Here is a 24,969-nt window from a genome sequence, read left to right as displayed (position 1 = left end):
AAAGATAACATCTTTGAGTGCCTACTGTGTGTCAAATATGGTACTAATTGCTTTATTCCTAATCACTCACTGAATTCCAACAACTATATAAAGCTGTTAAAATTATTATTCCCACATTACAGATAATGAAACTGAAACAAAAAAAATATATAGATATATTTTTCCATGGTTCTATAGCTGGTGACCCTGAAATTCAAACTTTAGTGTTTTTTATCACTAAAATTTTAGTCACTAAGATATATAAATATATATCTTATATATATCATATATACACACACACACACACACACACACACATATATATTTTTTTTTTTTGAGAAGCAGACCCCATTTCTTTTTCAATTTCTCATGAAATAACAAATTTTGATTGTTAAAACATTGCCTCACTAGAAATTTGGGGAAAAATATTCTCCATGTTAGTGTTATTGCTTTATTTTGACATTCCTTTGAATCTGCCTATAAACACACAAGCTAGTTTGACAGTTGTATCTTGACCTAGGTAATGTGTACTCACAGTGTGAACAGCAAAGCAATAGGTACTGGGACTTGAATTAGTTCACCATCTCCAGTTGCCTTACTGTCTGTATTATCAGTCATCAATAAATACCCAGGTGAATTCACCTGAAGGGAGAGAACATACCTAGACAATTACTTAACAAGAAAATTGCTATTAAAATAGGAATAAGCTAGAAGAATATGCAGAGTCTACATATAATTAGTCAGTTTTAATAGTAAATTCAGCTGTATGTGCTTTAAACCTACAATTTTCTTGTCTTCTAAGAATCACCATGATTGCTCTTTTTGGACAGCTCAAAGAATAGAAGAAATAAAATTAAAAATGTAGACTCTTACAGATTCCTTGAAAATTCAAAAAGTGTGCCCTCAGTAGGAAAGATGAAAGTTTACCCTTTCTTTTAGAAAACAATTATTTTCGAAATATCAATTGAGTGTGGATTAAATTCGGGAAGAGTATGCCACAGGATGGGTTGGACTTAGAAGTTCTCTCTTAAAAAAATAGAATACAGTGAAAAATGTTTCCCTAGATAAAACTTATGAGAAAAATACTCAGGTCCAATCAACACCATTATCAGAAGGATCTAATAAGACAATGTTTAATTTTATAGATGGTCATAGACCAGAAATTCTATATTCTATATTATTATTTTTTTTAATTTTATAATTGGAGTCAATGTGACGACTTGCACTTTGGTTAATTCCCTTTTTTTTCCTCTCAAATGGAAAAGGGAGCATCTCTATAATATATTAAGCATCTCTATAATATATTAAGAAGAATTAACTGTTTTCTCCTTTCCTATAGGAGACTGAAGCTTGGCCAATGATGACAGTGGGGTGTTGACCTAATCTTACTGTGTGACTTACTCTGTGCCTGATAGTTCATGTTCATTATCTCTCCAGTTCTTATAACAAACTGAAAGGATAGATTTTTATTATCTCCACTTTTCACATTAGCTAGAATGGAAGAAAACAAAGTAATTTGCTAAATTTTACACAATAGTAAATGGAATTTTATTCAGATAAGACTCCAAATTCTAAGCTCTTTTTTTTTCTTTTCCCCCACAGAACCCAGATAACTCTTTCATCATCCTGCCTAGGAAAATATTTGGCACAAAGATACAGCAAAATAAAAACCTAGCAGATTATCTACCTTAACAACTAATGCGTTATCAGGAAGTAATGTAGACAGACCTTCAAAATGGATTTGGTGCCTCACTTTTAATTGGGGTTTAGAACAAGAAATGGCAATTGGTCAATACAATCCAATACTCAAAAACCATCAGAGTCACTATAATACAAATGCAAGACAGCTCATTTATTTGTTGATAACCAACAGCATTCATATACAAGTTGAATAAATAATGGGGTTTACTTTAACTTGATCACATGTCTCAGCTCTTGTGGGAGCATATACATAGGCATGATCCCAAAACAACTTGGCGATTCAGAATCCATCAATAATCAATGTGCTGAGCTTTTTTATTTTAGAGGCCTAACTGACTCTCTAAGTCAGATATTTCTTTAACAGTGTTGATCTTCCTGGGGAAATCATTAAGCTCCTTGCACTCCTAATTTCCGACATATTTGCAAATTCCTGCCTTTGCAATCCAAAATGGCACTATCATCATTGCTTACCATTTAGGCATATAAGAAGAATCAGAAAGGCAGATAGTGCATGGGGTAATAATCATTTCTGCCTTTTACTACTAGACCCATGGGCATGGAAAGATCTAGTTTGGTCCTGTCAGAAGACATTGGACAATTTACTTTGCCTCTGAGACTTTGATTCTCGCATTTATGAATTAAAGACATCCTCTCAATGATGTCTCAGCTCCTTCCATCTCTAACTTAGGTTGAGTAAGGGAATTTGTATCCATGTGTACATTAGACTTGACTCATGATTTATTTTGAAGAAGCCAAATAGTACCCTAAAGTTGAGGAATCATGTTTTTCCTAAAACACAAAGGATAACTGTTAATTTTTAACATAGGGATACTGTGAGTAATAATTCCAAGATTTCTAAATTAGTAGTCTTACAACAATCCCATGGGAAGATGGGATAGTCTTTTAGAAATGTTTTTTAAAGCAGTGCTTGCCTAACCAAAGTACAGTGTTAAATTTATAGTACTGAACATAAAGTTCAGGATTTTGGAGGGCGATGTTTATATAAATTTTGAAAACTCTCTGTAAGAAAAACAATACAAAACTATAAAGACCAAATTAAGTACAGGGCTTGGAATAACTGCATTCAAGTAAAGTTTAGGTTTCATTCATTTCATGAACAATCTGTTTGTGCTTATAATATATATTTGTTTGGGATAGATTGAAAGTTGTGATAGGGCTATGGGGGGCATTGGGCTAAAGTCTCCCCATTCTACATCTTTTATTAGATTTTGCAAGTGAAGCATATTGTTAACACAGAAAAGAGAATGATAATATAAACTGTCTGTAAAATAATGTAGGAAAGGTGCTGTATAGTCCTTGATAAAAAGCTCCATTTAAATACTCAGTATTATTATTGTGGCTTACACAGCCAGCTATGAAGATCTAACCATAATCCTGTGGAGTATGTGGTTCCACTTATTCTTGTCTATCTCAAGGGAAATTGAATTAGCCCTCTGCCTTAGTGGGAGAAATCCTATTAATTCGAAAAGTCGCTGCTTCAAGGTTATCTCTATTTAGGCAAAGAACAGGGAAAATGTGTGTTTGTAGGTGGAAATGAGACTAAGCTGGGGGCTAATGAGTGATGCACTCTCACTCAAAATTTTTGTTAACCTACCTAAGTGTGTTCACTTAGTTGTGTGCAGGCAATTTACGGGTATATTTTAATTTATCTTGAATAGATACCTAGGAATAGAAAGGCTGCTTAACTTAAGAATCTGTTAAGAATCTACCAAAACTTTGTCTACAGTGCTTCTATCATTTTACACCTCCAGAAACAGTGTATGAGAATTACAGTTGCTTCAACGTTTTCTCTAACAGTTGGGATTAAGATTTTATTTTTTTAGATTTTAGTCATGTTAGTAAAATTATAAATGCATCTCATTATGAATTTATTTGCATTTTTCTTATAACTAATGTTGAGAATGTTTTCATGTGCTTTTTTGGGCCATTTGTATATCTCTTTATGTGAAGATTTGTTAAATTCCTTTCTTAATTTTTTACTAGGTTTGTCTTTTTGGTGTTATAGTTTGATCAATCTTTTATTTACTCAGATTCTCTTGTTATTCAGCTATAAAAACTAATATATCTCGATACAAGTATTTGTCAAATATATGTATTATGAATATATTCTCTGGCTTGCGTATTCATAATCTCAAAAGTGACTTTTGTTGAGCAGAATTGTTTAATTTTGATGAAGACTAATTATAATTTATGTCCTTTATGACTCATGCCTTTTATATACTAAGAAATCATAACCTACCCTAATAATGACATAAATTTATCTTTCTATATTTTTTCTAGATGCTATATAGTTTTCATATTAAAAAAAATTTTGTTAGCCTCCCAAGTAGTAGAGATGGGATCTGACTATATTGGCTGGTCTGGCCTCAAGCAATCCTCCCACCTCAGCCTCCTCAGTAGCTGGGATTACAGACACAAGCCACCATGCCTGGTTAGTTTTCATATGTTTTGTGCTCGTGGATTAACATCAGTGTAGATTGAGTTGCGGGGTGGTAGAAAGTTTTGGTTTTTGTATGGTTATCTAGATTTTTTTTAGCATGAATTTTTGAAAAGATTCTTCTTTTCTTATTGAATTACTTTGAAACATTTTTCAAAAATTAATTGACCATGTAAGTGCTAAACTATTTCCATTGCTTTGTTTATCCTTATGCCAATACCACACTATATTGATTACTGAAACTTTACAGTAAGTCTGGATATAAAGTGATAGAAATCATCCAACTTTGTTCTTCAAGATTTTTTCAGCTATTTTAAACTGACTATATCACCATATAAATTTTAGAATAATTGTATTCTAAAATTATTTTTAATTATTCTTTTATTTCTTAGAATTTTGATGGAAAATACATTGATTTATGTATTTTTATATCAGTTTTTTCAGTTTTAATAGATTTAACAACTTAAAAATATTGAATCTTCCAATCCCCTAAGTGTGGAAATATCCATTTATTTAGGTCTTTACTTTCTACCAATAATGTTTGCTGTTTAAGTGTACAAGTGTTATACACCTTTCATTAAAATTTTCCATAAATATTTCAATTTTATGTTTTTGTAAATGGCATTGTATTTTATCTCAATTTTTGCTGATAGCATAGAAAAATGTAATTGATATTTTATGCTAACCTTTTATTCTGTGACTTTGTTAAATTCACTTATGAATTGACCTAGTATTTGTTTCCTAGAATTTGTTTTCTAGAATCCTTAGTATTTTCTATGTATTCAATTATACCACCTGCAAACAGAGAAATTATAATTTTTCTTTTTGTATCTGTATACTTTCAATGTCTTGTTCTTGCTTTATTGTACTGGCTAGAGCTGTATTGAATAAAAGTGGGAAGAATAGATAACCTTGCCCTATTCCTAATCTTGGGTAAAAACCATTCAGCTATGTATAATTAAGGATGATGTTACCTGCAGTTTTTTGAAGATATTCTTTTTTGATTACGTTAGTTGTTTTCTATCCCTTTGTTTTTTGAGACAGAGTCTGGCTCTGTTGCCCGAGCTAGGATGCCGTGGCATCAGCTTAGTTCACAGCAACCTCAAACTCCTGGGCTTAAGCAATCCTTCTGCCTCAGCCTCCCAAGTAGCTGGGACTACAGGCATGTACCACCATGTGCCCGGCTAATTTATATATATATATATATATATATATATATATAGTTGTCCAGATAATTTCTTGCTACTCTTAGTAGAGACAGGGTCTTGCTCTTCCTCAGGCTGGTCTCGAACTCCTGACCTTGAGTGATCCTCTTGCCTCTGCCTCCCAGAGTGCTAGGATTACAGGTTTGAGCCACCATGCCTGGCCTATCCCTGGTTTGATAAAAATTTTTATCATGAGCTGGTGTTAAATTTGTCAAGTAATCTCTGTTTGCCTCTATTGAAATGATCTTATGTTTTTTTTTCCTTTATACTATCAACACACTAAATTACATTGATAGATTTTTAGATGTTTAACCTCAGTTGTGATTTATTATTCATTTTATAAATTGGTGAATTTGGTTTCTTAATATTTTGTGAAGGATTTTGTGTTTTTTTTCATGAGAAATAGTTGTGTTTTTTGGTGTGTATCTTTGCTTTTTGTATGAGCATAATATTGGCCTCATAAGATGAGTTGAAAATGTTTTTTTCCCCTCTACTTGATGAAAGAGGTTTTTTGTAAGATTGACAATATTTCTTCTTTAAATACTTGACATAAATCACCAGTGAAGTCATCTTTGTCTTCAGTTGTCTTCATGGAAGGGTTTTAACTATCAATTGAATGTCTTTATCAAATATTAGGGTATTCAGATTTTCTATTTCACCTTGTGTCAATCTGGTATTATGTGATTTTTTTGTCTGGTATTAATATATGTACTTCAGCTTTCTTATACTTATTGTTTTTCATGTTTTATCATTCCCTATTCTTTTACTTTTACCTTATCTATGTCTTTATATTTAGGGTATATTTCTTATAAAAAGCATGTAATTGGGTCCTGCTTTTTTATCCAATCTGACAATCTCTGTCTTTTAATTGCAGTGTTCAATCCATTTACTTTCAATGTAATATTTCATATGGTTAGCACTGGCTTTGCCATTTTACTATATGTTTTCTCTTATTTGTTCCCCTACCTATGATTTTTTATTATACATTTTTATTCAATTGAATCTTTTCTTTGACTTTTCAATATATCATTAAAAAATTTTTAATGGTTGTTTTAGGAGATTATAATATGCTTTTACAGCTTATTTTAGTCTACCTTGAATTAGTATGATACTACTTCAAGTATAATGAAAAAAACATATAACAGTATACTTTTTTTATCCAATTCTATTTCCTATGCTACTGTTGTCATATATTTTACTTCTACATGTGTATTAAACCCTATAATATAGTTGTGTTATTTTGGCTTTAAATAATAAAAGCAAAACTCAGCTGCATGCTATCTATAGTTTTTTTCACTTAGAATTTTTAATTTATATTTATTAAAATAAATCTTTCAAACAGGTCTTGACATGTTTCATTCATGTGAAAAAATTGAGAAGGAAATGTAAGTAAAAATAAATTGTTTGAGAAATTTCTAAGTTAATAGCAACTACCTTCAGCAGCCACCTAGCTGAGAGTGATCTTAAGACCATCCTGATTTCAGAGATGTTAAGATATAAAATAATATAAACATAAACTTCTTGCTTAAAAATAGAACAATTCCCAACACTGTTGAAGTTCCTATATATACATCTCCCTAATCACATTTCCTTCCTTTCACTCAAGAGAAAACCACCAGCCAGATTCTATATTTCTCATTCTCTTGTATTTTCTACAGTTTTAATTAATATGTACTAAAATATATTGATTTTGTTCTTGAACTATTCTACAAATGTTACTATATTATAGGTATTCTGTGATTTGCTTTTTTACTCAATATTATAGAGATTCATGCATGCTAATATCCATATCTACTATTATTCATTTTCATTTTTATATAGTATCCCACTGTATGCATATGCCCAAATTTATCTATGCTCCTGTTAATGGATGTTGGGGTCTATTTATTCTGTTTAGTTATTGCCAATTATTTTGCTATAAAATATTCTTGTTGTTTCCTAAAATATAGTTATGAGTTTCCTCATATTATATACCTGGGGGTGGGATTGCTAGGCCTAGAGAATATGTTTGCCTTCTCTGATTACCAACAAAATCTGCTGTACCTATTCTGTCTCCTCCAAATATCCTGATGTTGCTTGGTTTATGCCCTTGGCTAAATATCTATGTTCAAGAAAATCCAGGAAGAAGGAGAAGATGAAAAGAAAGAGTTAAACGTTCTTACCAGCCTGCAATCTGTGATTTTATTTTTTTAAGGTGTAGCTTTGGAAGACAGAAGCCAGAAAGAAATAAATCATTGCCATTGTCTCTGTTGGGCATAGGAGTGAGATGTGGGTACACTTTGAGAATGAGGTCTCAGGCTGCAGCATAGTTGAAATCACAGAATCTACTGTGAAGCCACTATTAAATTTTTGGAGAAGACAAATTAAAACAGAAGCGAGAATGTTAGTTTTATGAAATTTAGACTGTGTAAGAAAAGTTGGAATTGGCTCTCTTGAGATACTTCCATGATCTCTAGTCTTCATTACAATTTCCTACTCTTTTCCTGTCTACCAGGCTTCAAAAGTTACAGTCTCCCTGGTCCAAGATATCATGAAAATGAGGACTTCAGCCTTTCAACTTTCTTGTCTTTGTGAAGACCTTCATATTACTCACCTAACAACAGTCTTAGACATAATGTCAACCTCTCTACCATGTGTTGGAATCACTGATTCTGTAGGAGTGTTGCCTTTAAATTTTCTCAAGAAGGATTTTATCTTACTAAGGCTCTTACTTGAACAATATGTACTAGTTGAAGATTGACTCTTCCTCAATATATGAGGTGTCCTATACTGCTTTGCCGTGGGTGGCTGGTGCCTTTATAAGGAGAAGAGCTGTGTCTGCAGGCCCTGGACTTCACTACCTTATTAATTTTAGTCTTCTCTAGTAGTTCCATTGCTAGCTAAGGACCAGGAGAGGATGGTTTTCAAATGGACTGTTTCCTGTTAGCTTTGATTTTCAGCACTTTGACTAGAATAACCTTAGATGTGGTTTTATAAGTGTTTATCCTGCTTGACATTTGTTGATTGTCTTGGATATGTGGGTTGATATCTTTTCATTAAATTTGATAATTTTTAGCAATTACTTCTTCAACTCATTTTCTTGGCCCTGCATTTTTTCTTCACTTCCAGGGATCCACTTACATGTATGTTGGACTATTTGATGTTATCACAAAGATCATGGGGACTGTTTGTTTGTTTGTTTGGGTTTTTATTGGTTACTTGTCTGTTTAACCATTTTATTCCTCTGTGTGATTTAGTTTTGTTATTTTCCATACCAATCTTTAAGTTCGTTATTTTTCAGTCTACTGTTAAATTTATTCGATGAATATCAGATATTTTATTTTTCATATTTAGAATTGTATTCAGTCCCTTGTTCATATTTTTTACCTGTAAACTTAGCCATCCATTTACTGATAATTTTCACCAGTTCTTTCAGGTCTTCTATTGTTCTTTTCTCCAGTCCAAATCCATATCATCTCTTGATCTCTTTCTATTTACTATTTTTTCCTCTTGGTTATGAGTCATGTTTTCCTGCTTCTTTGTCAATTTTTAAAATGTATAATGGACATTACGGATGCTACAATGTTATAGGTCTAGGTTTTCTTGTTTTCCTTTAAAGGATACGGAATCTTGTTCCAGAAGGTAGTTTGTTTTGTTGATTGGTTAGACTTATGCTTTGTGGAGAATTTTGGACTTTTCCCAATCAGGTCTAATGGAGTGTTTGCTCAAGGACTACTGTAGATTTTTTTTCTGCTGCAGCCTTTCTGGTATCATCACTAAATGGCTAGGGCTTTCAGCATTTTTGGTTGGTTCTAATTCTAACATCTCTTAGCACTATACACCCACAAGAATCTTATTTCAGCTCACATTCTCCAGTAGCTGTTCTCTGCTAAGCCTCATGGAGTGTTCTTCTCAACACAATAGCTTAGTATTTGGCCAAATACTCTAGGTAACTACTGTGCAGATTTCTATGTCTCTTTTACCACATAGCTCTTTCCTCTTTAGTACCCTGACATGTAACTTTCAACCACCTCAGCATCTCCATACTCTGATCTGGGTTTCCTCTAACAGGTAACATTCTATTCTATTTGTTCTATATTTTCCTCTGCTGCTATTTAGAAAGTGCCCCGAAGCCAGTGTGAATGTAATGCTCTGAGTGTGTTTCTCTTCTCTCGGGGATCACAGCCCTGCACTGATTGTGGTCCGATGCCTGAAGACAGTTGCTGCACATATTTTATTCAGTGTGTGGTGGCTGACAGTGACATGTAAACTCATATCTGGTATTCTATCATACTATATCTTCAAACCTTATTTTGAATACAAATTTCACAAATTTTTAGTGTTGCAATCTTGGACAAGTTTCTCAAACTCTAAGTGTCTTGGTTTTCTTATTTCCTAGAAGAATTAAAATAATTCCCAATAACTGTGAAGCGTGTAACATAGGCCTGCCATTATAGTTCATTAACAAATGTTATGTCCATATAATCTTTACCTATCTTTTTATTACTTTTATCTTGCCATAAGACCACTGTTCTTGAGCCAAAAAACCAACCTTTTCAGTTTTGTCTGAATCTATAGGGACATGGATGTAAAGAAAGGAATGAGACTGCTTGGGAAGAGTACTTCTGAGAAGAACTATGTGTTCTGAGTCCTAAAATGCTTAAAATCCCATGTTTTACATGTCACTATGAGCACTAATACTGAGGCATTCTTGCCACCATAGTCTTCGTTTATGTGTTTAGAGGGTTATTATCTTCCTGCAGCTTTCAGAATAACCAATAGCATGCCCTAGGCTTAAAGGGAGATTTTGCCCAAGTATGATTCTATGTGTGTGTCTTTAAAAGAGGTAAAACTATTCAGTGAGGCAATGCAGGAATGGTTTTGAAAACTTTTATCCAGACTTTACAAGCTTTGACAATGGTTTTGTTTTAAGGTATTTTTAAAATTTTAAGAACTGTTCTGAAGAATGGACATGTTTAGAAACATGCTATATATAGACTACATTAATGCAATGTAGAAACACTTTACAAAGGATTTATGGTATGTTTTTAGATGACATACAGTTATAATACAGCAACAGCCATTGCAAATACATTTACTTTAAGTTGCCCCATTGATTATAAATAGCTCACTGAAAATGCTAAGCAATTATATTGAAATGTGACATCCTTTTAGAACAACAAAAAGAGGATATAGTTCTTGTTGATGTTAAAATTCTCCTATTCTGTAAGTGCATTGTTCTTGATATTCATAAATCGCTACATGCTATATACAAAGTGGGAAAACATAAAGGGAAAATTATCATTCATTTTTTTAGGATAGTACTAGAATTTGAGAAAAATAAATCCAAAGGTTTTTCTTAATAAAATAACAACCAAAGTTTGCTTTTCTATCAACAGTGACAAAATTAAAAACAGTTTGCATTGTTTATCTATCCATCTACCCTCCCTAGCACCCACTCACCTATCCATCCCATTATTAGTATAAATACGAAATGTTTACTAAGCTGAATTATCCAATGAAGAGAAATGGTAAGGCTCCTCCGGTTTGAGAGAATAGCATGTGTACAAGGTTGGAGAAAGGATAATACAGGCACATCATGAAAGACATTTGCAAGGCCAGCAATACAGATGTGATATAAGAAGTGATAAATGCAAAAGGGATATGAATGAGGCTTGGGATGCCTTTTAAAGAATGTGAACTTAATTCTAAAAATGATACGGAATCTCTGAAGCCTTTTAAGCACTAAAGAAATTGATGTCTTCTGATTTTAAGTGGCATCATCTTATTCTAACATTTTTAGCACCTTCAAAATCCTATACTGACACAGAGTTAAATATGGAGATTTAGCCACACCAAGTTGCTGAAACCAGTTTAATTTAGTAAGATCCATTCACGGGGAGAGAAGACTGTAATCTGTTTTATGGTTTTAGGTGAAGGAGATCAAGAAATTTTACCCCAAAATACGACTCCTTGCTATAAAGAATATTTTGAATTAAAGGTCATTTGGGATTTTAAAAAAAATTAGAAGGGGCTTTCCCTCTATCTGCATAATCTGACCAATGAAAATATGAAAAGAACAATTGACCTCCCTTCCCCTCCCTGTTATCTCAATATATTGCAGGAAAAAAAAGATCACAATCTTTTTTTTTTTTTTTGCCTCATTGTGGCACAAGTTGCTTCAAATTTAAACTTATCTGAGATATATAACTGTGAGCTAAGACACAAGTTAAAAGGTTGTTTGAATAGCAGTGATTTGCCACAAAGCCCAAATGGTTTAGTTCATGGTAGATGAACATTCTAAGACACTCATCAGTTTCTCACAATTTTATGTCACAATAAAGCAGATGATTAGGAACAATGACACATACTAGTAAGAGAAAAAAGATGTAACACCTATCAACAGAGGAAGAAGCCTGATTTACTTAATGTAGGCCCAAAAAATATAAAGCATTTAAAATATATATAAAGCAGAACTATTATGCAATTTAATAATACATATTAACAATGATGAGACTGAATCACTAAGAAATGGTTATGTTTTGAATTATAAACTCTGTTGAAGAAATTGTAGAAATGTTGATGCATTTTAAAATGACTTATAAGTGGCTAAAATAAGGGCATGGTACTTAAAGTATTAGGAATGAATAATTGAATGGAAAATGTGTTGGGTTTTTAGGACTCAGTGTTTTAAATGGCAGCAGTGTGTCATGCTCAACTCTCTGTTTCCCATATTTTGAATGTGGTAAATAAGTCACAGGTTAGTGAGAAATAATAGCATAGACTTACAGCTGATAGACTTGGGTATTCCAATTCAATTACTTGTCAGGTGAGCATTTTCTGGCAAGATATTTAACATGAGCCTCAATTTCCTCCTTGGTAAAATGGCAGTAATAATAATCATTTTGCAGTAAAGCTCTGAGAATTAAACACTTTAACATGTCAAGTGTAATACCTGATATATGGATGATGAATAAATAATTGCTATCATAAAAGGTGGTAAAAATTGTAAAAGGTTATAATTATTCTTAAGGTAGTTTCAGCCATCAGGGGACTCATTGCATGGATATTAAAACAAATATTATACAAACACCCCAAGGTATGCCCTGAGTATCAATTGCTATACATATGAAATTATGCCAAACTTCACATATTAGAAGTGCAACAGGAGTTTGGACATTCTACAGATAAAAATGGTGAGGTCCAGGAAGAATAAGAATGTTGTCTGAGATTATGCAGATGATAGCAAGTTTATTTCTCTGGGTAGAATGTTTACTAAGCCTCCAGCCCTTGCAGGTTCCTTTTGGCACCTTAAACATCTTGCTGGGCATTTCTATCTTGTGTTCTTCCATCATTTGAAATTAGAACAGAGGCAGCTCTCTAATCTGTGTATGATTTAGAGGAAACAAACAGTTGATAATGGTATATAAGGAAAATAATTTGTCACTGTATTTAAACACAAAACATATGATTTACTTAAATTAGGCTTAAAATTGGTTTTGCAGGAGGTAAAGTATTGCAAAAGGCATTAATTTATCATTTTTTATGGCTAAGCAGTACTTCGTGGTATACATATACCACATTTTGTTAATCCACTCATGAATTGATGGGCATTGGGTTTATTCTACATCTTTGCAGTTGTGAACCAAAAACATGGAGCTACACAGAGCAGGTGACTCCCCATCATAAGGACCATGGAGGGAGAGCCACAGGGGACAGGGATGACTCCAGCAGTATAAGGACTACAAAGGTAGAGCTATGCAGGGCAGGCAGCAGTGTGGGAGTTGGGGAAATGGGGCTGTGGGCCAGGGTGCTGAGTGGCTGGGGTTCTTCACCCACCCAGGTCCCATGGAGACAGTCACTGCAAGAAGTCTTAGTGGTGTCTGTGGCACCCCCTCTGCTCAGATCCTACTTTGGCAGGGATGGGTGCTCGGCTCCTAGTCATAGCACGTGGCACAGGGAAGCATCACTCTGCCCCTTCCCTCCCTAGCCCAGTAGGCCAGTTTGAAGGCAGCTGTTGCAAAACTGAGCCCTGTGCAGATGTGCCACCCTATACCTAACAGCTCAGAATGGCGTCAGTTGCAGTAACTCGGTACCGGTAGCCATTACATCCCTGCTGCAACCACTATCTGGTGCAATGTCACTGCATAGACTCCAAGCAGCTCCCCAATTAGTCCAGTGGTCTGTGGTGGTGGTGGCTGCCCTCTGAACGCTTGAGCCACAGTGCCTGCAGTGGCAGCGTGGAGTCCCAGCTATCTCTCCTCTTGTCCTTTCTCATGCATCGATGCCTCCCCCAGGTTCCCTCTATCTTGCCAAATGAATCACTTCATCACCTTCTCCATCACTCTCAATGTCCTCCATCACTTCTCTGGTGTTTTACAGTGGTCTTTCTAAGAAGAGCCATCTGTAGGTAGGCATCCACCTGCAACTTTCACTTCTCTCCTTGAGAGCAACAAGTGTAGGCTGCTTCTAGTTTGCCATCCTCCACAGCTTGTTTTTAGTATTAATAAGAGGTAATAGAAAATTTTGATTCACCTTTTGAATAAACATTTTCCAGCTTCCATGGTGTCTCACCATCCTCCTTACAGATCTTTCAGTACCTGCAGGTCACAGGGTGACAGGGCTGCAGCACAGACATCTGAACCTCCCAGAGCAAAGAAGGAGCAATGAACATGGACCAATCACAGTGGGCTGATGGGAGAGACAAAGGTCCCGTTATTCTTTAAATAAGCTTTCTATCCTTTTTTTCTCTTCTTCTTCTGGAACTCTTATAATGCATGTTTGTCTGCTTGGTGGTATCTCATAAAATCCTCAGACTTTATGTAATCTTTCCATTCTCTTTTCTTTTTGTTAATCTTTTTTTTTTTTTTTTTTGAGACAGAGTCTCGCTTTGTTGTGCAGGCTAGAGTGAGTGCCGTGGCGTCAGCCTAGCTCACAGCAACCTCAAACTCCTGGGCTCGAGCGATCCTTCTGCCTCAGCCTCCCGAGTAGCTGGGACTACAGGCATGCGCCACCATGCCCGGCTAATTTTTATATATATATATCAGTTGGCCAATTAATTTCTTTCTATTTATAGTAGAGACGGGGTCTCGCTCTTGCTCAGGCTGGTTTTGAACTCCTGACCTTGAGCAATCCGCCTGCCTCGGCCTCCCAAGAGCTAGGATTACAGGCGTGAGCCACCGCGCCCGGCCTCTTTTTGTTAATCTTACTGTTAATCTAAAATGACCTGTCTTCAATTTCACTGATTATTTCATCTGCTTGATTATATCTGCCATAGGAGCCCACTAATGAATATTTCAGTTCAGTTATTGTATTTTTCATCTCCAGAAATGCTGTTTGGTTCTTTTTTAATATTATCTATCCCTTTGTTGAAATTCTCATTTTGTTCATGTATAATTTTCTTGAGCTTGTAGAGCATTTTTATGATGATTATTTTTAATTATTTGTGGGTTAATTCATATGCTACCATTTCTTTAAGATGAATTACTGGAGATTCATTTTGAACCTTTTGCTGAACCGTGTTTTCTTATTTTTTAATGTAACTTTGTGTTTGTATTTATGCATCTCTTAGTCTTTTTTGAACCGGGTTTGCACCAGGGAAGAAACTCTGATAAGAGATTCTGGAAATTTCTATAATCCTTTTTAAGGATTCAATTAATATTTTTAACCAAAAATTCTACCACTTTTGATAAAAATATTGATCTTCTGATTATTTTCCTTTCTATTTTTTTAAATTCATTTGCTTGTCTCCTTACTTTCAATCTTTTTATTTCAAATTTCTTTTAAATGTGTATTTTTTAACAAGATATAGTTGGAATTTCTAGCCTAATTCACATATTCACTGGATGGTGTCTGTGTTTAATTGGAAAAGTCAGTCCTTTCATATGTATTATGTTGATTGACATAATTTATTTACTTTTAAAATTTACTCGATGTCTCTTACTTTTTAAAATTATTGTTTGATTTTCCCTTTTGTGGCTTTTTTTTTTTTTTTTTGGTCAAGTTACTTCCCATTTTTTCTTTACAGCTATCTAGGTTTATTATTTTTAACTTCCTAAGATGCTTTGTTAAAATAAATATTGATAGCAACCTGGAAAGAAGACAAGGGAATGCAAAGAGCAGTGTTGTCTATAAAGAGGAAAAAGTAGCCTAATCCACTTGATTTAAGTAATTGAAGATGCTATGTATTATGTATAGCAGCTTTAGCTCCTATCTAGAATCTAATGACAATATGAGTTGCTTCCCAGAATCTCTGCTGAGCCCCTTAACATATGTTGTGCAAAAGGTGCAGAGTCTGACATTGGGACTATTCCCTGGGCATGAGCCAGTGAATTCTATAGCTATTGGAATAAGTTCTCTCTATTTCCTTTCTACCTCAGAAAGTTTGGTTCTGTAAAGGTCTTCATCTCCCCAGTAACAATTAAGAATTATATATCCTGTACACTTCTCTGAAATTTCAATAAGAAAATCAGGAGAAAATATCTAGCAATGTACATTTACTCAATGATTCTATAGGTCTTTCACCTTTATTACTTTTCTTCCAACCTATTCCTTTTCCTTTTATTGTCTGGCAACACTCCCAGATCCATGGAGCATACCCCACTAGAATCAGAACATAGATTTTTACTATGAGCCTTGGGCAGCAAAATGAAGTAGAGAGCTAGAAATTTCCAAGTGAATTCACTCTGCATTTGTAAAAAAACAAAACAAGTATGAAAAGTTATGCTTTGAAAATAGATTCCAATATAATAGATATCTTTAGCATATTTTTGCTGAATAGTATATTTTGATCCCTTAAAATTTTTATTTGGACATTTAGGGAATGCATTTATAATGATAAGGGTTAAGGGCTTGACCTGTTCTTTCCATGCCCAGCTATACATCAGACTTATGGGAAGGTTATTTTTGAATGTGAATTTCTAGACTATAATCTTGAGAGTCTCAGCTGATTTTGTGTGGGGCCCATAAATCTGTATTTTAAAATTTCTTCTTAGATGATTGATCCATAGAAAGTTTGAGGAACTGCCAAGTAAAATGCAAAACTCAACCTGCTGTGTCTTTCTCTAAGATTTGTATATATAACATCATCACGCTAAAAATTTTTAACTGTTTTGGATGGGCCATCCAGTGTGAACAGGTTAATTCCATTTAAGCAAATAATCGTGCAATCCAAGCATCAAATTTAAAGCAGTTGTGAAAGTTTATTGGAGGTTTTCACAATCAGGAGCAACTTCACTATTGAGAAGTTAATTAATCTTAGTAGATTTAACATGATCAACATATTGTTCAGATAATATCTTCAGAGCAAATATTATAAGAATGTATTAAAGCACCAGGAATGTGTAAAATTAAGAGCTACACTTAAGAGGAACACCAAGTCACTTTTTACTGTATAACATCACAATCCAGCAAGAACAGAAGTACATAACCATGACTCTGATTTAGACATGTGTTATTGCCTCTCTACCAATACACTGATTCTAGTCTTTCACGTGCCGAAATATTATCATCTTTTTTAAAGGAATTAGTGATAGTAAAAATTGCCTACATACATGATCAGCAAAACATGGAAATACAGGGTGAGGTAGATTATTGCTCAATTATGGGTAAGTCATTCATTCATTCCATTTTGGTATCATATTTGAAGATTAAAATATATATATATATTTTCTGAAAATCTGATATTGTTTTAGGGATTAATGGTTCTTACTGAATTTGAGCATGCAATTTTACTTTTAATATTTATACCAGATATGCATATTTAGTTGCAATTAGCAGTTACTGGCACATAAATGAAATAACCCAAATTGAAATTAGGTAAAATAAGAACCATTGTGTCATCCAAATTGTATATTTGGTTTAGATTAAGATGTAAACTACTCTCCCTCCACACTCTGCCTCAGACCTGTATCAAGGGCACTTAGAATGTTTAGGAGGGAAAAGAACATGCCAGAGGAAGAATAATTATTAGCAAGGAAGGAAAACTAATTAAGTTGTTTGGTGAACTTGGACTGAAAAGATTTCCATTATTGTTCAATATATCCCTCTCCTAACAAACGAAGTGTTACATATGCATAAAATGAGCTGTCCTAGGGGTCTTAAATGATATATGTAGTGTCTTAATACACAGGGAAACAACTTCATAGCTTACCTTCCTCATCATTCCCATCTATAAAGTGGGTACTTATAATTCTCTACAGGTACTTTACAGGTAAATTAATTTAAAAAGGAAGCCAGGCACAGGGGCTCCTGCTTATAATCCTAGCACTCTGGGAGGCTGAGGTGGGAGGATTGCTTGAGCTCAGGAGTTTGAGACCAGCCTAAGCAAGAGTGAGACCCCATTTCTACTAAAAATACAAAGAAATTAGCTGGGCATGGTGGCGTGCACCTGTAGTCCCATCTATGTGGGAGGCTGAGGCAGGAGGATCACTTGATCCCAGGAGTTTGAGGTTGCTGTGAGCTAGGCTGATGCCATGGTACTCTAGTCTGGGTGACATAGTATAACTTTGTCTCAAAAAAAATAATAATAATTTTAAAAGGAGTGCTATGGATATACAATATGTTGCTCTATAACTTTAAAGTTATTCCTTTGGAGAAGGTGAAGGACCTTGGGTGATGCATTAATATTTTAATCCACATGAGTTCCATGGAATGTATTACACATTAATAAGAGGCACCCTAGCTGTCCGAAAGTACAAATGGCCCATTTCGGCCTCTAGTCCCCTTATGTCACCCATTCAGTATGGCTCACTAGAGTAGCAGATATCCAGAAGTAGATAGTATAGATAGTTCTAGATAAGTATTTGATCAAGTTGGTGTTTCTGTGAAAATTATAATGATCTTCACGCTAGAGATACGATGAACACTAACCCAACAGAATAACTAAATGATTTACAAGGTCCCAGACATCCCATATTGGTGCAATCTCTTAGATTGTAGTCTGTACTTTGGCCCTTCATTCCTTCAACAAAACAGAATAGAATTATCATCAAATAAAGAAGGAGCTTGTATTTTGAAAGATTGTTTACTGAGAAAAATAGTAAATCCTCCGTTTCACAGGGAAACAAGATATTTACAAAATGACAAATAGCAAGATTGCAGGCTAAGCACCAAAAGAAAGAAAATTATTAGGAAGAAAGACTGATGAGCATGGAGATGTTTGAAGGAGGATGTGGGCCTTTTGGGGGACCTTTGATAGTGAAAAGGACTTAGGTAAATGTGGAAGAGAGAGAAGGGGAGAAAAGTCTATGGAAAAAATTAGCAGTATACACACAGGCATGGAAATGTTGCAGCCCTTGACATGTTTAGAGACAATTAAGAAATCTGTTTGGCTAAAAATAGGTTTTATGACAGGAAAGTGAGAAATAAGGCTAGAACGGTGAGTAAGGACCAGAACATGAGCAAAAGATAGGAATAAACAATTCACAGAACAAATTGAAAATACCAATTGGCATATGAAAAAAATGTTTAAAGTCATATTGGCTAGGGGAATATAGATTTATTAAGTTATTTGAAGCCACTCAGATGGGCAAAAAATTAAAAATATATAGAATATCTACTATATAGAGTATAGGGAGTAAAAGATGCTGTAATAGTAGTAGATTGCTAGCTGGTCTTTTACTAGATACATAGGATTATACTCCATCGCTCCTTTGCAGTTAGAGGTGGCAATGTTATTAGTTTTAACCAATAAATGGGTAATATGTATGCATGAATTCTGTGTCAAAGTACTTAACTTTTATTGCAATTAGTCTGTCTCCTCTCTTTCTCTGTCACCATGATTGTGGATGGTACTTCACATGATGGAGGCTACCAGATGATTGTTGAGACAGCAACCCAAAATTTAAAGAAATTTGATTTACTTCATAAAGGAAAATTGGCATGGAGAACTTCCAGGATCACATCTGATTTTGCTTGAATAAAAAATAAATGTTTGTTGTGTTAGCTCTTGAAATTTTAGGATCGTTAGTTGCCACAGCATAACTGAGTCTACTTGGACTCATACAGGTATTTTCATGCATCACTGACAGAAATGTTAAATGCTAAGTCTCCTTGGAAGGCAATCTCACAGCACTTACTAAAACAATCAATACATAAACCCTTTGACCAATTCACTGTTGAGAATTTATCCCAAAGAGATAAAACTACTAATTAGTAAAGATATTACAAGGATACTTATTGTAGCATTGTGGGGTTTTTATTAATGGCCAATAAAAGAAAATGTCCCCGTATCAGGAAATGTTTTAATAATGGTGGCATGTTCACACTACAAAATGTTACACAGCCCTAAGAAAGAATAATCAAGAATTCTACAAGATGACTAGAAGAGATTTATGTAAAATGTAAATGTATATATACTATGCATTCATATTTTAAAATAAATAATGACTAAAACTATGATAAAATGATGTTTACATATATATCACTTTGGGATTATATAAACATAAAGAAAAATAAGAAGAAAGACATAAGGTTGTTTCTTATGTTGGGGATAGAAAACTGATGCCCTACAATATGGTGCTTTGACATGCTGAACTGAAAAAGAAGCCTCGAGGTCTCTCTGACTTCCTCCCCCTTCCAACTACCCCTGCTCCTGTTTCTCAATCCTCTGTCTTTCCCAAAGCACAGGATAAAGTTGTTTTCTAAAGTTCCCTTATCTGTCTAAAGTCTAGACTGCCAAAGAAGAAAACAATTACCTCTGCTCCCTTCTCTGAGTTTTCATTAACTGAACTCTTATCACAGAAAGAAAGACTAAAGTCTGTCAACACACCTGGACAGACTTTTGTCACAAACAGTTGTCTACTCTGTGGACCCAACAGACTCTGTCCCAGGCCAATGTACGTCCTTCAGGCCCATTGAATCCCCCTAAAAATCATTTAGTACCCCCATAAATTCATTCACACTTCTCCATCTCCCTTTCTCCTAAGAATCTTATATACCAATCTGTACCCCATTACAAGGTGGAGTAATCACTCTATGATTCCCCCTTGTGCACATTAATAAATTAGTGTGGCTCTTCTTCTATTAATCCACCTTTTGCCAGTTAATTTTCTGCAAACCATCAGAGGGTAAAGGGGATCTTTTCCCTTGGTTCCTATATCTACCTGGGTAGATGAGGATAGAGGATGGAGTATTGATATAGGAGGAAAAGAGTACAAGTTTATATTATTCATATATATAGACAGAAAGATAAAAATTTTAAAAACAAGACAATTCATCTATGAGAAGGAGGTAGTGATTATAGGAAAAGCAGTCAACTAACCACAAAAAGGACATTGATTCACAATAGGACATGGTTCAGAGCAGGCGTCCTCAAACTACGGCCCGCGGGCCACATGCGGGTGTTTTTGCCCATTTGTTTTTTTACTTCAAAATAAGATATGTGTAGTGTGCATAGGAATTTGTTCATATTTTTTTAAACTATAGTCCGGACTTCCAATGGTCTAAGGGACAGTGAACTGGCCCCTGTTTAAAAAGTTTGAGGACCCCTGGTTCATAAGGTTAACCATGGGTCCCAACTCATCTTGGCATAGCACTGCAAAAACTACTCAAGGCCATGAATTGTATGTATTGCAGGAAACCTAGAGGAAAAGATATTTTTAGCTTTCAGGGATTTCCCTTGTATTATGTCCATCCAGAGTTCCTATTTAATATCAACATAATCTCAATTTAACATCAATATCCTATTTAATACACATACATCTTCTGTACCTAGTAAAATCTAAAAAAAAAATGTTCATTATCAAATTGCATACTATCCCATTGTAACATTTTTAGTCATTTTTTAATTCTTTGTATTCTTTTCTTTTGTCTTTTAAAAGTATAAAATTTACCCACAGTCTTCTTTTGTTAAGAAATGAAGTGTCTTTACCTCTATCTTAGAGGAATGCTGAGAGAGTTTTCCAAGCCAGCACTCTGTGAATGGTCTCTGACAATGTTCTGACAGCATACATTGTCCTGGGACATTTGAATAATGCAAATGCCATATTCCCAGGACACATCCACACAGATTATTTTCCATATCTCTTTGATTTTCAAATATTCTCTTGTTCACTCATTTTGATATATCCCTTTTTAAATTCACATAATAAAGGAAGACAATCAGTTTTAATTTTCTTATGTAACTTTAGTGTTTTATGGCCAATGCCAACCATTTGGGTTTGATGAGACTTATGTTTGATATGGTAATTATTTTATACTTTCCTGAATAATAAAGCATTATCGAATTACAGATTTATTATAGAATTACAATAATAATTGCAATAAGAAGCAACTATAATTATACAATAGGTCATTATAATTAGTACATCATGTTTTAAAAAAGGTAATATTGTTCTGACCATATTTGACTATTATGAGCTAATCCCAACATCATTCTTAGGAAACAAACCATGTAGTGCCAAAAATTGTGGTCAGTTTAGTAAACTGACCAAAGAAAGATCTATAAAAACAAGTTACTTAGTAACATGTACCCTGCCAACTCCATTGTTGCTCGACTAAAGTGTCATTTTATAACACTGATGCTCAGTGTGTTTGAATAATATTAACATGTTCCATAAGAACAGTATTTTCTTTTTTTTTACTCTTCAGTTCACTAGGGTATACAGAAGCTACAGCAATGCCCAGAATAGGCATTCAATAAATTGTTTTCAAGAAAATAAAATGCAAATTTAGAAAAAAACTGAAGAACAAATATGGTGATGAGTTTAGAGTAGGGTTTAAACAAGACAGGCTCTATTAAAGTTGTTGTATTCTGAGCTGGGTGGCTAAGTGTTGTGTGCCCTTGGAAAATGATCTTCAGATGGCCTGAGGAAGTATTCCACCTTACAAATTAGAGATCTGGTAAAACAATTTTCTTTTCATTTGGTAAAATATACATAACATGAAATTTACCATTTTAACCATTTTTAAGTATACAGTTCAGTGACATTAAGTACATTCACATTGTGGTATAACAATTACTATTATCCATCTCTAGAACTATTTCTTCATCCCAAACTAAAATTGCACCCATTAAACAACTTTTCTTCCCCTACTCCAGCTCCTGGTATCTACTACTATACGTTTGGTCACTGTGAATTTGAATATTCTAGGTACTTCATAGAAGTGGAATCATATAACATTTGTTTTTTTTGTATTTGACTTATTACACTTGGTAAAACACTATTTTCTAAACCTAGACACTGTTTGCACTTTAATTTGTACCAACTGAAGAGTAGTTCATCATTTTCATCAGCAGAACTCCTTAGCCTTTCTGAGAACTTTCTATCAGGCCTCAGTTAAGTGGAGACTATAACTGGAACTTCTTTATCTGAATAAATGCCTGGTTTCTGTCTGACTTGCAGCACAGTAATGACTCACACCCCGAGGGCATAATTTGGATGTTAGTTTTACGAGAACAAGACATCCTGGATATGTTTGTCATGTCAAGAAATTGTTTACTATGTTTAAGAATGGAAAGTTTGTCAGACCTACTGACCTTTTGGAGTATTTCCCAATAAGAAAAAGTTGCTCACATTTCTTGGTAGCATTAATGTAAATTTAATTACTTGGTATGCCTGTGGTATAATTTTTCTTCCCTGTAAAGGTAGGTCAGTGCATTAGAAAGGTTAAGAATCTCATTCTAATTGGAGCCACAAAATATCGTTAATTAAATCCCCACAGGAGTCCCTCTGGATTGAACCACATATATTGAACTCATAGAAGATTAAACAGCGTAATCCTTTTATTTCTCTAAAGGAGGATAGTATATTTTCTTTTTCGATTATGATCTTTAAACTGTACACTTACATTCTTTTTCTAGCTGACTAAGGATCTGAAAGTTTGTTTCTTTTACTGGAAAAATGTCCCTTCAAATGCATATTCCATTAATAATATTAATACTACTAATATACCACGTAATGCCTTTTACTCCAAACCAACATGCCCTGTGGTTAGATTCCCATTTCTGTTTTTTGATGGGACAAAATCATAACCAGGTTATCTTTATATCATTTAGGTTCCTTTACAATGAATCCTTGTGTAGACTATAGTAAAATGATTTCAGAGTCCCATCAGAGAAATTAACTGGTGCAACCCTGTTTCTTCTAGCAAAATTGTGCTCATAATGCAGTATACCCAACTTCCCAAGTGTACTTTGAAACGTTTTTACTGTAGGTAAATTCAAAGTATAATTTTACCTTTCTTTATAGCTCCATTTGCCCTCTGGTGATCCATATGAAGTTCAGGCAATTCTGTGTAGTTCTTTTAAAGTTTATGGGGTTTTCCCAGGAAAGAGCTAGATGTGTCAATAACTATTGCCCATTGAATTTTTTATTGTAAATTGCAAGACAATGTCTTCTATGGCACTGCCCTACTATTGCTGCCTGCTTATGAAAGGTAAATATCCAACTTGCTTGATTTGAACAATAAAGCTGTTGAAGACCCTTTCAGAATTGGTCACATTTCTCTCTGTGGGTTCTGAACCATTTGAGAAGCAAATTTAAACTTTTTTTCCCCCTGGAACATCTGTATTGGATAAGATGGCTTGGATTTCTGATCACAATTACCTTTCTAATTTTCCCCATTCCTGAATCATCTAGTTGCTGAGCAGAGAAACCCTGTTCCCAGTCTCTGGGGCTCACCTATTACTTCTTCAAGGTCATAACACAGAACATGGGTATTTAGTGTGCTAGATAGATTGAGAAAGAGAAAAGAGCAGACCCTTTGGATCACGCAACACATTAACCTTGCCCCAAAGGGAAATACGGGACCATGGATCCCAGACTTCCCCCTTCTCTCCAATCAGGTAAAGGATTAGGTGGGATTAGTTATGAAGACAGTTATCTAAAATGAGAAATTCCCCAATACCTCATAGAAAGTAGCACTTGCTATTTTCTGTGTCAACTACAATTCAGGAAGAAGCAAATAATGGTGCCCGTTAAAGAGAAGCCATCTCTAAACTTGTCCTCATTTGCTTTTCTTTTTAGAACTGTATTGCTTCTCCTCCGACTGATACCATCTATGTCATGCTATGAAATATCTCTAGCATACATGCATTTTCCTCAGCCTAGAATGTGCCTTCTTGTTCTTTGCCTAATGAACTGGTTATTATTGTCTTTTAGGACCTACTTCAAGCAACAGTTCCTCCACTAAGGCATCCTTGACTCTATCAGATAGACATGCCTCTTCCATTTCATATGTCCTCATGGTACCTTATACTTACCTCCCTGGACCTATTAAACTGTGCTGCAGTTATTTTTTAATGTGTCTGCTTCCCTGCCAGATTTTAAAAGCATACAAAATATCTGGCATATAATTTTGTTTGTAAATGAATGAATACATGAATGCTGACTTAGAAACCAAAAGGCAAGGGTTCTGATACTAGTTTTGCCATGAACTGCATTATAACTACTCTTTTATTTAATGAATAAAGAACCCATTATATAACTTCCATAGTTATATGCTTTGGATAAAATAATATAATCTGATCAATACATAATTATTCGGTGTCTATTTTGCGTGTGTTGTGCCTCATGTTAGGTAGTTAAGGAGGCAAGTATAGTCCTTATTGATAGGAGCTTATGTATTAGCAATAAAAAAAAATGCCACCAAAACATGAATATTTTTATCAGATGTAAATATGATAATTATGGTGAGCACTGAATT

Source organism: Microcebus murinus, chromosome 12 (genome assembly GCF_040939455.1).
Source record: "Microcebus murinus isolate Inina chromosome 12, M.murinus_Inina_mat1.0, whole genome shotgun sequence".
Taxonomy (NCBI): domain Eukaryota; kingdom Metazoa; phylum Chordata; class Mammalia; order Primates; family Cheirogaleidae; genus Microcebus; species Microcebus murinus.
This window is presented reverse-complemented; position numbering follows the sequence as displayed.